Source organism: Notothenia rossii (genome assembly GCF_949606895.1).
Source record: "Notothenia rossii genome assembly, chromosome: 7".
Classification (NCBI taxonomy): Eukaryota; Metazoa; Chordata; class Actinopteri; order Perciformes; family Nototheniidae; genus Notothenia; species Notothenia rossii.
In genome coordinates, this window is record NC_136905.1 from 85,786,022 (window position 1) to 85,798,521 (window position 12,500).

The 12,500-nt window shown below is 37.2% G+C and overlaps 1 protein-coding gene across 1 annotated transcript in view; it reads left to right on the forward strand.

Moving 5' to 3' along the window:
* LOC307046522 (uncharacterized protein) overlaps positions 1–12,500 on the forward strand; it is a gene marked incomplete at its 5' end in the record, with an annotated part of 49,334 nt that overhangs the window by 11,261 nt on the left and 25,573 nt on the right. The gene's annotated exons all lie outside the window — the stretch shown is intronic.

Consider the following 12,500-nt stretch of genomic DNA (forward strand, 5'->3'; position numbering starts at 1 on the left):
CATCACTGATACATCACAGATACATCACTGATACATCACTGATACATCACAGATACATCACAGATACATCACTGATACATCACAGATACATCACTGATACATCACAGATACATCACAGATACATCACAGATACATCACTGATACATCACTGATACATCACAGATACATCACAGATACATCACTGATACATCACATCACTGATACATCACTGATACATCACTGATACATCACTGATACATCACTGATACATCACAGATACATCACAGATACATCACTGATACATCACTGATACATCACAGATACATCACAGATACATCACTGATACATCACAGATACATCACTGATACATCACTGATACATCACAGATACATCACTGATACATCACTGATACATCACAGATACATCACAGATACATCACTGATACATCACATCACAGATACATCACAGATACATCACTGATACATCACAGATACATCACAGATACATCACTGATACATCACATCACAGATACATCACAGATACATCACAGATACATCACAGATACATCACAGATACATCACTGATACATCACTGATACATCACAGATACATCACAGATACATCACAGATACATCACAGATACATCACAGATACATCACAGATACATCACATCACAGATACATCACAGATACATCACAGATACATCACATCACAGATACATCACAGATACATCACATCACAGATACATCACAGATACATCACTGATACATCACTGATACATCACAGATACATCACTGATACATCACTGATACATCACAGATACATCAAAGATACATCACATCACAGATACATCACAGATACATCACATCACAGATACATCACAGATACATCACTGATACATCACTGATACATCACTGATACATCACTGATACATCACAGATACATCACTGATACATCACTGATACATCACTGATACATCACTGATACATCACAGATACATCACAGATACATCACTGATACATCACTGATACATCACAGATACATCACAGATACATCACTGATACATCACTGATACATCACAGATACATCACTGATACATCACAGATACATCACAGATACATCACAGATACATCACAGATACATCACTGATACATCACAGATACATCACATCACAGATACATCACAGATACATCACAGATACATCACTGATACATCACAGATACATCACTGATACATCACAGATACATCACAGATACATCACTGATACATCACAGATACATCACATCACAGATACATCACAGATACATCACATCACTGATACATCACTGATACATCACTGATACATCACAGATACATCACAGATACATCACTGATACATCACAGATACATCACAGATACATCACTGATACATCACTGATACATCACTGATACATCACAGATACATCACTGATACATCACAGATACATCACAGATACATCACTGATACATCACAGATACATCACTGATACATCACTGATACATCACAGATACATCACTGATACATCACAGATACATCACATCACAGATACATCACATCACAGATACATCACAGATACATCACTGATACATCACTGATACATCACAGATACATCACATCACAGATACATCACAGATACATCACATCACTGATACATCACTGATACATCACTGATACATCACAGATACATCACAGATACATCACTGATACATCACAGATACATCACAGATACATCACTGATACATCACTGATACATCACTGATACATCACAGATACATCACTGATACATCACTGATACATCACTGATACATCACAGATACATCACATCACAGATACATCACAGATACATCACTGATACATCACTGATACATCACTGATACATCACTGATACATCACAGATACATCACATCACAGATACATCACAGATACATCACTGATACATCACAGATACATCACAGATACATCACAGATACATCACATCACAGATACATCACAGATACATCACTGATACATCACTGATACATCACAGATACATCACAGATACATCACATCACAGATACATCACATCACAGATACATCACATCACAGATACATCACAGATACATCACTGATACATCACAGATACATCACAGATACATCACTGATACATCACAGATACATCACAGATACATCACTGATACATCACAGATACATCACAGATACATCACTGATACATCACTGATACATCACAGATACATCACTGATACATCACAGATACATCACTGATACATCACAGATACATCACAGATACATCACTGATACATCACAGATACATCACATCACAGATACATCACTGATACATCACTGATACATCACAGATACATCACTGATACATCACAGATACATCACTGATACATCACTGATACATCACTGATACATCACTGATACATCACAGATACATCACAGATACATCACAGATACATCACAGATACATCACAGATACATCACTGATACATCACAGATACATCACTGATACATCACTGATACATCACTGATACATCACAGATACATCACAGATACATCACTGATACATCACAGATACATCACATCACAGATACATCACAGATACATCACAGATACATCACATCACAGATACATCACAGATACATCACAGATACATCACATCACAGATACATCACATCACAGATACATCACAGATACATCACAGATACATCACATCACAGATACATCACAGATACATCACAGATACATCACATCACAGATACATCACAGATACATCACAGATACATCACTGATACATCACTGATACATCACTGATACATCACTGATACATCACAGATACATCACAGATACATCACTGATACATCACATCACAGATACATCACAGATACATCACTGATACATCACAGATACATCACAGATACATCACTGATACATCACTGATACATCACATCACAGATACATCACAGATACATCACTGATACATCACAGATACATCACTGATACATCACATCACAGATACATCACAGATACATCACAGATACATCACAGATACATCACTGATACATCACAGATACATCACTGATACATCACAGATACATCACATCACAGATACATCACAGATACATCACAGATACATCACAGATACATCACTGATACATCACTGATACATCACAGATACATCACTGATACATCACAGATACATCACTGATACATCACATCACAGATACATCACAGATACATCACAGATACATCACAGATACATCACAGATACATCACAGATACATCACTGATACATCACAGATACATCACATCACAGATACATCACAGATACATCACAGATACATCACAGATACATCACTGATACATCACTGATACATCACAGATACATCACATCACAGATACATCACAGATACATCACTGATACATCACTGATACATCACAGATACATCACAGATACATCACTGATACATCACAGATACATCACAGATACATCACAGATACATCACAGATACATCACAGATACATCACAGATACATCACTGATACATCACAGATACATCACATCACAGATACATCACAGATACATCACAGATACATCACATCACAGATACATCACAGATACATCACTGATACATCACTGATACATCACATCACAGATACATCACAGATACATCACTGATACATCACTGATACATCACATCACAGATACATCACAGATACATCACAGATACATCACATCACAGATACATCACAGATACATCACAGATACATCACAGATACATCACTGATACATCACATCACAGATACATCACAGATACATCACAGATACATCACTGATACATCACTGATACATCACTGATACATCACATCACAGATACATCACAGATACATCACAGATACATCACAGATACATCACTGATACATCACAGATACATCACAGATACATCACTGATACATCACTGATACATCACAGATACATCACAGATACATCACTGATACATCACAGATACATCACATCACAGATACATCACAGATACATCACAGATACATCACAGATACATCACTGATACATCACAGATACATCACATCACAGATACATCACAGATACATCACTGATACATCACTGATACATCACTGATACATCACAGATACATCACTGATACATCACTGATACATCACTGATACATCACAGATACATCACAGATACATCACTGATACATCACATCACAGATACATCACAGATACATCACAGATACATCACTGATACATCACTGATACATCACTGATACATCACTGATACATCACAGATACATCACAGATACATCACAGATACATCACAGATACATCACAGATACATCACAGATACATCACTGATACATCACTGATACATCACTGATACATCACTGATACATCACAGATACATCACAGATACATCACAGATACATCACTGATACATCACTGATACATCACAGATACATCACTGATACATCACTGATACATCACTGATACATCACTGATACATCACAGATACATCACTGATACATCACTGATACATCACTGATACATCACAGATACATCACAGATACATCACTGATACATCACAGATACATCACAGATACATCACAGATACATCACAGATACATCACTGATACATCACAGATACATCACTGATACATCACTGATACATCACTGATACATCACTGATACATCACAGATACATCACAGATACATCACAGATACATCACTGATACATCACAGATACATCACAGATACATCACTGATACATCACAGATACATCACAGATACATCACAGATACATCACAGATACATCACAGATACATCACAGATACATCACAGATACATCACAGATACATCACAGATACATCACTGATACATCACAGATACATCACTGATACATCACTGATACATCACTGATACATCACTGATACATCACAGATACATCACAGATACATCACAGATACATCACAGATACATCACTGATACATCACAGATACATCACAGATACATCACAGATACATCACAGATACATCACTGATACATCACAGATACATCACTGATACATCACTGATACATCACTGATACATCACTGATACATCACAGATACATCACAGATACATCACAGATACATCACAGATACATCACTGATACATCACTGATACATCACTGATACATCACAGATACATCACAGATACATCACAGATACATCACAGATACATCACTGATACATCACAGATACATCACTGATACATCACTGATACATCACTGATACATCACTGATACATCACAGATACATCACAGATACATCACTGATACATCACTGATACATCACTGATACATCACTGATACATCACTGATACATCACAGATACATCACAGATACATCACTGATACATCACAGATACATCACAGATACATCACTGATACATCACAGATACATCACTGATACATCACTGATACATCACAGATACATCACAGATACATCACTGATACATCACTGATACATCACTGATACATCACAGATACATCACAGATACATCACTGATACATCACAGATACATCACAGATACATCACTGATACATCACAGATACATCACTGATACATCACTGATACATCACTGATACATCACTGATACATCACAGATACATCACTGATACATCACTGATACATCACTGATACATCACAGATACATCACAGATACATCACAGATACATCACAGATACATCACATCACAGATACATCACAGATACATCACAGATACATCACTGATACATCACATCACAGATACATCACATCACATCACAGATACATCACATCACATCACTGATACATCACTGATACATCACAGATACATCACTGATACATCACATCACAGATACATCACATCACATCACAGATACATCACATCACATCACAGATACATCACATCACAGATACATCACATCACATCACAGATACATCACATCACATCACTGATACATCACAGATACATCACAGATACATCACATCACAGATACATCACAGATACATCACATCACATCACTGATACATCACAGATACATCACATCACAGATACATCACATCACATCACTGATACATCACAGATACATCACAGATACATCACATCACAGATACATCACAGATACATCACAGATACATCACAGATACATCACATATACATCACAGATACATCACTGATACATCACTGATACATCACAGATACATCACTGATACATCACAGATACATCACAGATACATCACATCACAGATACATCACAGATACATCACAGATACATCACAGATACATCACAGATACATCACTGATACATCACAGATACATCACAGATACATCACAGATACATCACATCACAGATACATCACAGATACATCACAGATACATCACAGATACATCACAGATACATCACAGATACATCACAGATACATCACAGATACATCACATATACATCACAGATACATCACAGATACATCACAGATACATCACAGATACATCACTGATACATCACTGATACATCACAGATACATCACATCACAGATACATCACATCACATCACAGATACATCACAGATACATCACAGATACATCACAGATACATCACATCACATCACAGATACATCACAGATACATCACTGATACATCACAGATACATCACATCACATCACATCACAGATACATCACATCACAGATACATCACATCACATCACTGATACATCACAGATACATCACAGATACATCACATCACAGATACATCACAGATACATCACAGATACATCACAGATACATCACATCACAGATACATCACATCACATCACTGATACATCACAGATACATCACAGATACATCACTGATACATCACATCACATCAGAGATACATCACATCACAGATACATCACAGATACATCACAGATACATCACAGATACATCACAGATACATCACAGATACATCACATCACATCAGAGATACATCACATCACAGATACATCACAGATACATCACAGATACATCACAGATACATCACTGATACATCACAGATACATCACAGATACATCACTGATACATCACAGATACATCACAGATACATCACAGATACATCACTGATACATCACAGATACATCACAGATACATCACAGATACATCACATCACAGATACATCACAGATACATCACTGATACATCACAGATACATCACAGATACATCACAGATACATCACAGATACATCACTGATACATCACAGATACATCACATCACAGATACATCACAGATACATCACTGATACATCACAGATACATCACAGATACATCACTGATACATCACAGATACATCACATCACAGATACATCACATCACAGATACATCACAGATACATCACATCACAGATACATCACAGATACATCACAGATACATCACATCACAGATACATCACAGATACATCACTGATACATCACAGATACATCACAGATACATCACAGATACATCACATCACTGATACATCACAGATACATCACAGATACATCACAGATACATCACAGATACATCACTGATACATCACAGATACATCACAGATACATCACTGATACATCACAGATACATCACAGATACATCACATCACATCACAGATACATCACAGATACATCACAGATACATCACATCACAGATACATCACAGATACATCACAGATACATCACAGATACATCACAGATACATCACTGATACATCACAGATACATCACAGATACATCACTGATACATCACAGATACATCACAGATACATCACTGATACATCACATCAGAGATACATCACATCACATCACATCAGAGATACATCACATCACAGATACATCACATCACAGATACATCACATCACATCAGAGATACATCACATCACAGATACATCACATCACATCACAGATACATCACATCACATCAGAGATACATCACATCACATCACAGATACATCACATCACATCACAGATACATCACAGATACATCACATCACATCACAGATACATCACATCACATCACAGATACATCACATCACAGATACATCACATCACATCACAGATACATCACAGATACATCACATCACATCACAGATACATCACATCACATCACAGATACATCACATCACATCACATCACAGATACATCACAGATACATCACAGATACATCACAGATACATCACTGATACATCACAGATACATCACATCACAGATACATCACATCACATCACATCACTGATACATCACAGATACATCACATCACAGATACATCACAGATACATCACTGATACATCACATCACAGATACATCACATCACAGATACATCACATCACAGATACATCACATCACATCAGAGATACATCACATCACAGATACATCACATCACATCACAGATACATCACATCACATCAGAGATACATCACATCACATCACAGATACATCACATCACATCACAGATACATCACAGATACATCACATCACATCACAGATACATCACATCACATCACAGATACATCACATCACAGATACATCACATCACATCACAGATACATCACAGATACATCACATCACATCACAGATACATCACATCACATCACAGATACATCACATCACATCACATCACAGATACATCACAGATACATCACAGATACATCACAGATACATCACAGATACATCACAGATACATCACAGATACATCACATCACAGATACATCACATCACATCACATCACTGATACATCACAGATACATCACTGATACATCACAGATACATCACATCACAGATACATCACATCACATCACATCACTGATACATCACAGATACATCACATCACATCACATCACAGATACATCACATCACATCACATCACAGATACATCACATCACATCACATCACATCACATCACATCACATCACAGATACATCACAGATACATCACATCACTGATACATCACAGATACATCACAGATACATCACATCACATCACATCACAGATACATCACATCACATCACATCACAGATACATCACATCACATCACATCACTGATACATCACATCACATCACATCACAGATACATCACATCACATCACAGATACATCACATCACATCACATCACTGATACATCACATCACATCACATCACAGATACATCACATCACATCACAGATACATCACAGATACATCACATCACATCACATCACATCACATCACAGATACATCACAGATACATCACATCACATCACAGATACATCACAGATACATCACATCACATCACATCACATCACATCACAGATACATCACAGATACATCACATCACATCACATCACATCACATCACAGATACATCACATCACAGATACATCACATCACATCACAGATACATCACAGATACATCACATCACATCACATCACATCACAGATACATCACATCACAGATACATCACATCACATCACATCACATCACAGATACATCACATCACAGATACATCACATCACAGATACATCACATCACATCACATCACAGATACATCACATCACAGATACATCACATCACATCACATCACAGATACATCACATCACATCACATCACAGATACATCACATCACAGATACATCACATCACATCACATCACAGATACATCACATCACAGATACATCACATCACATCACATCACAGATACATCACATCACATCACATCACAGATACATCACATCACAGATACATCACATCACATCACATCACATCACATCACATCACAGATACATCACATCACAGATACATCACATCACATCACATCACAGATACATCACATCACAGATACATCACATCACATCACATCACATCACATCACATCACAGATACATCACAGATACATCACATCACATCACATCACATCACATCACATCACAGATACATCACATCACATCACATCACATCACATCACATCACAGATACATCACAGATACATCACATCACAGATACATCACATCACATCACATCACATCACATCACATCACAGATACATCACATCACAGATACATCACATCACATCACATCACATCACATCACATCACATCACATCACATCACATCACATCACATCACAGATACATCACAGATACATCACATCACAGATACATCACATCACAGATACATCACATCACATCACATCACATCACATCACATCACAGATACATCACATCACAGATACATCACATCACATCACATCACATCACATCACAGATACATCACATCACAGATACATCACATCACATCACATCACATCACATCACAGATACATCACATCACAGATACATCACATCACATCACATCACAGATACATCACATCACAGATACATCACATCACATCACATCACATCACATCACAGATACATCACATCACAGATACATCACATCACAGATACATCACATCACATCACATCACAGATACATCACATCACAGATACATCACATCACAGATACATCACATCACATCACATCACAGATACATCACATCACAGATACATCACATCACATCACATCACAGATACATCACATCACATCACATCACAGATACATCACATCACATCACAGATACATCACATCACAGATACATCACATCACATCACATCACAGATACATCACATCACAGATACATCACATCACATCACATCACAGATACATCACATCACATCACATCACAGATACATCACATCACAGATACATCACAGATACATCACATCACAGATACATCACATCACATCACATCACATCACATCACATCACAGATACATCACATCACAGATACATCACATCACATCACATCACAGATACATCACAGATACATCACATCACATCACATCACATCACATCACATCACAGATACATCACATCACAGATACATCACATCACATCACATCACAGATACATCACATCACAGATACATCACATCACATCACATCACATCACATCACATCACAGATACATCACAGATACATCACATCACATCACATCACATCACATCACATCACAGATACATCACATCACATCACATCACATCACATCACATCACAGATACATCACAGATACATCACATCACAGATACATCACATCACATCACATCACATCACATCACATCACATCACATCACAGATACATCACATCACAGATACATCACATCACATCACATCACATCACATCACATCACATCACATCACATCACAGATACATCACAGATACATCACATCACAGATACATCACATCACAGATACATCACATCACATCACATCACATCACATCACATCACATCACAGATACATCACATCACAGATACATCACATCACATCACAGATACATCACATCACAGATACATCACATCACATCACATCACATCACATCACATCACATCACAGATACATCACATCACAGATACATCACATCACATCACAGATACATCACATCACATCACATCACATCACATCACATCACATCACATCACATCACATCACAGATACATCACATCACAGATACATCACATCACATCACAGATACATCACATCACATCACATCACATCACATCACATCACATCACATCACATCACATCACATCACAGATACATCACAGATACATCACATCACAGATACATCACATCACAGATACATCACATCACATCACATCACATCACATCACATCACATCACATCACATCACATCACAGATACATCACAGATACATCACATCACAGATACATCACATCACATCACATCACATCACATCACATCACATCACATCACAGATACATCACATCACAGATACATCACATCACATCACATCACAGATACATCACATCACATCACATCACATCACATCACATCACATCACATCACATCACATCACAGATACATCACATCACAGATACATCACATCACATCACAGATACATCACATCACATCACATCACATCACATCACATCACATCACATCACAGATACATCACATCACATCACATCACATCACATCACATCACATCACATCACATCACATCACAGATACATCACATCACATTACATCACATCACATCACATCACATCACATCACATCACATCACAGATACATCACATCACAGATACATCACATCACATCACATCACATCACATCACATCACATCACAGATACATCACATCACAGATACATCACATCACATCACATCACATCACATCACATCACAGATACATCACAGATACATCACATCACAGATACATCACATCACATCACATCACATCACATCACATCACAGATACATCACATCACAGATACATCACAGATACATCACATCACATCACATCACATCACATCACATCACAGATACATCACATCACATCACATCACATCACATCACATCACATCACAGATACATCACATCACAGATACATCACATCACATCACATCACATCACATCACATCACAGATACATCAC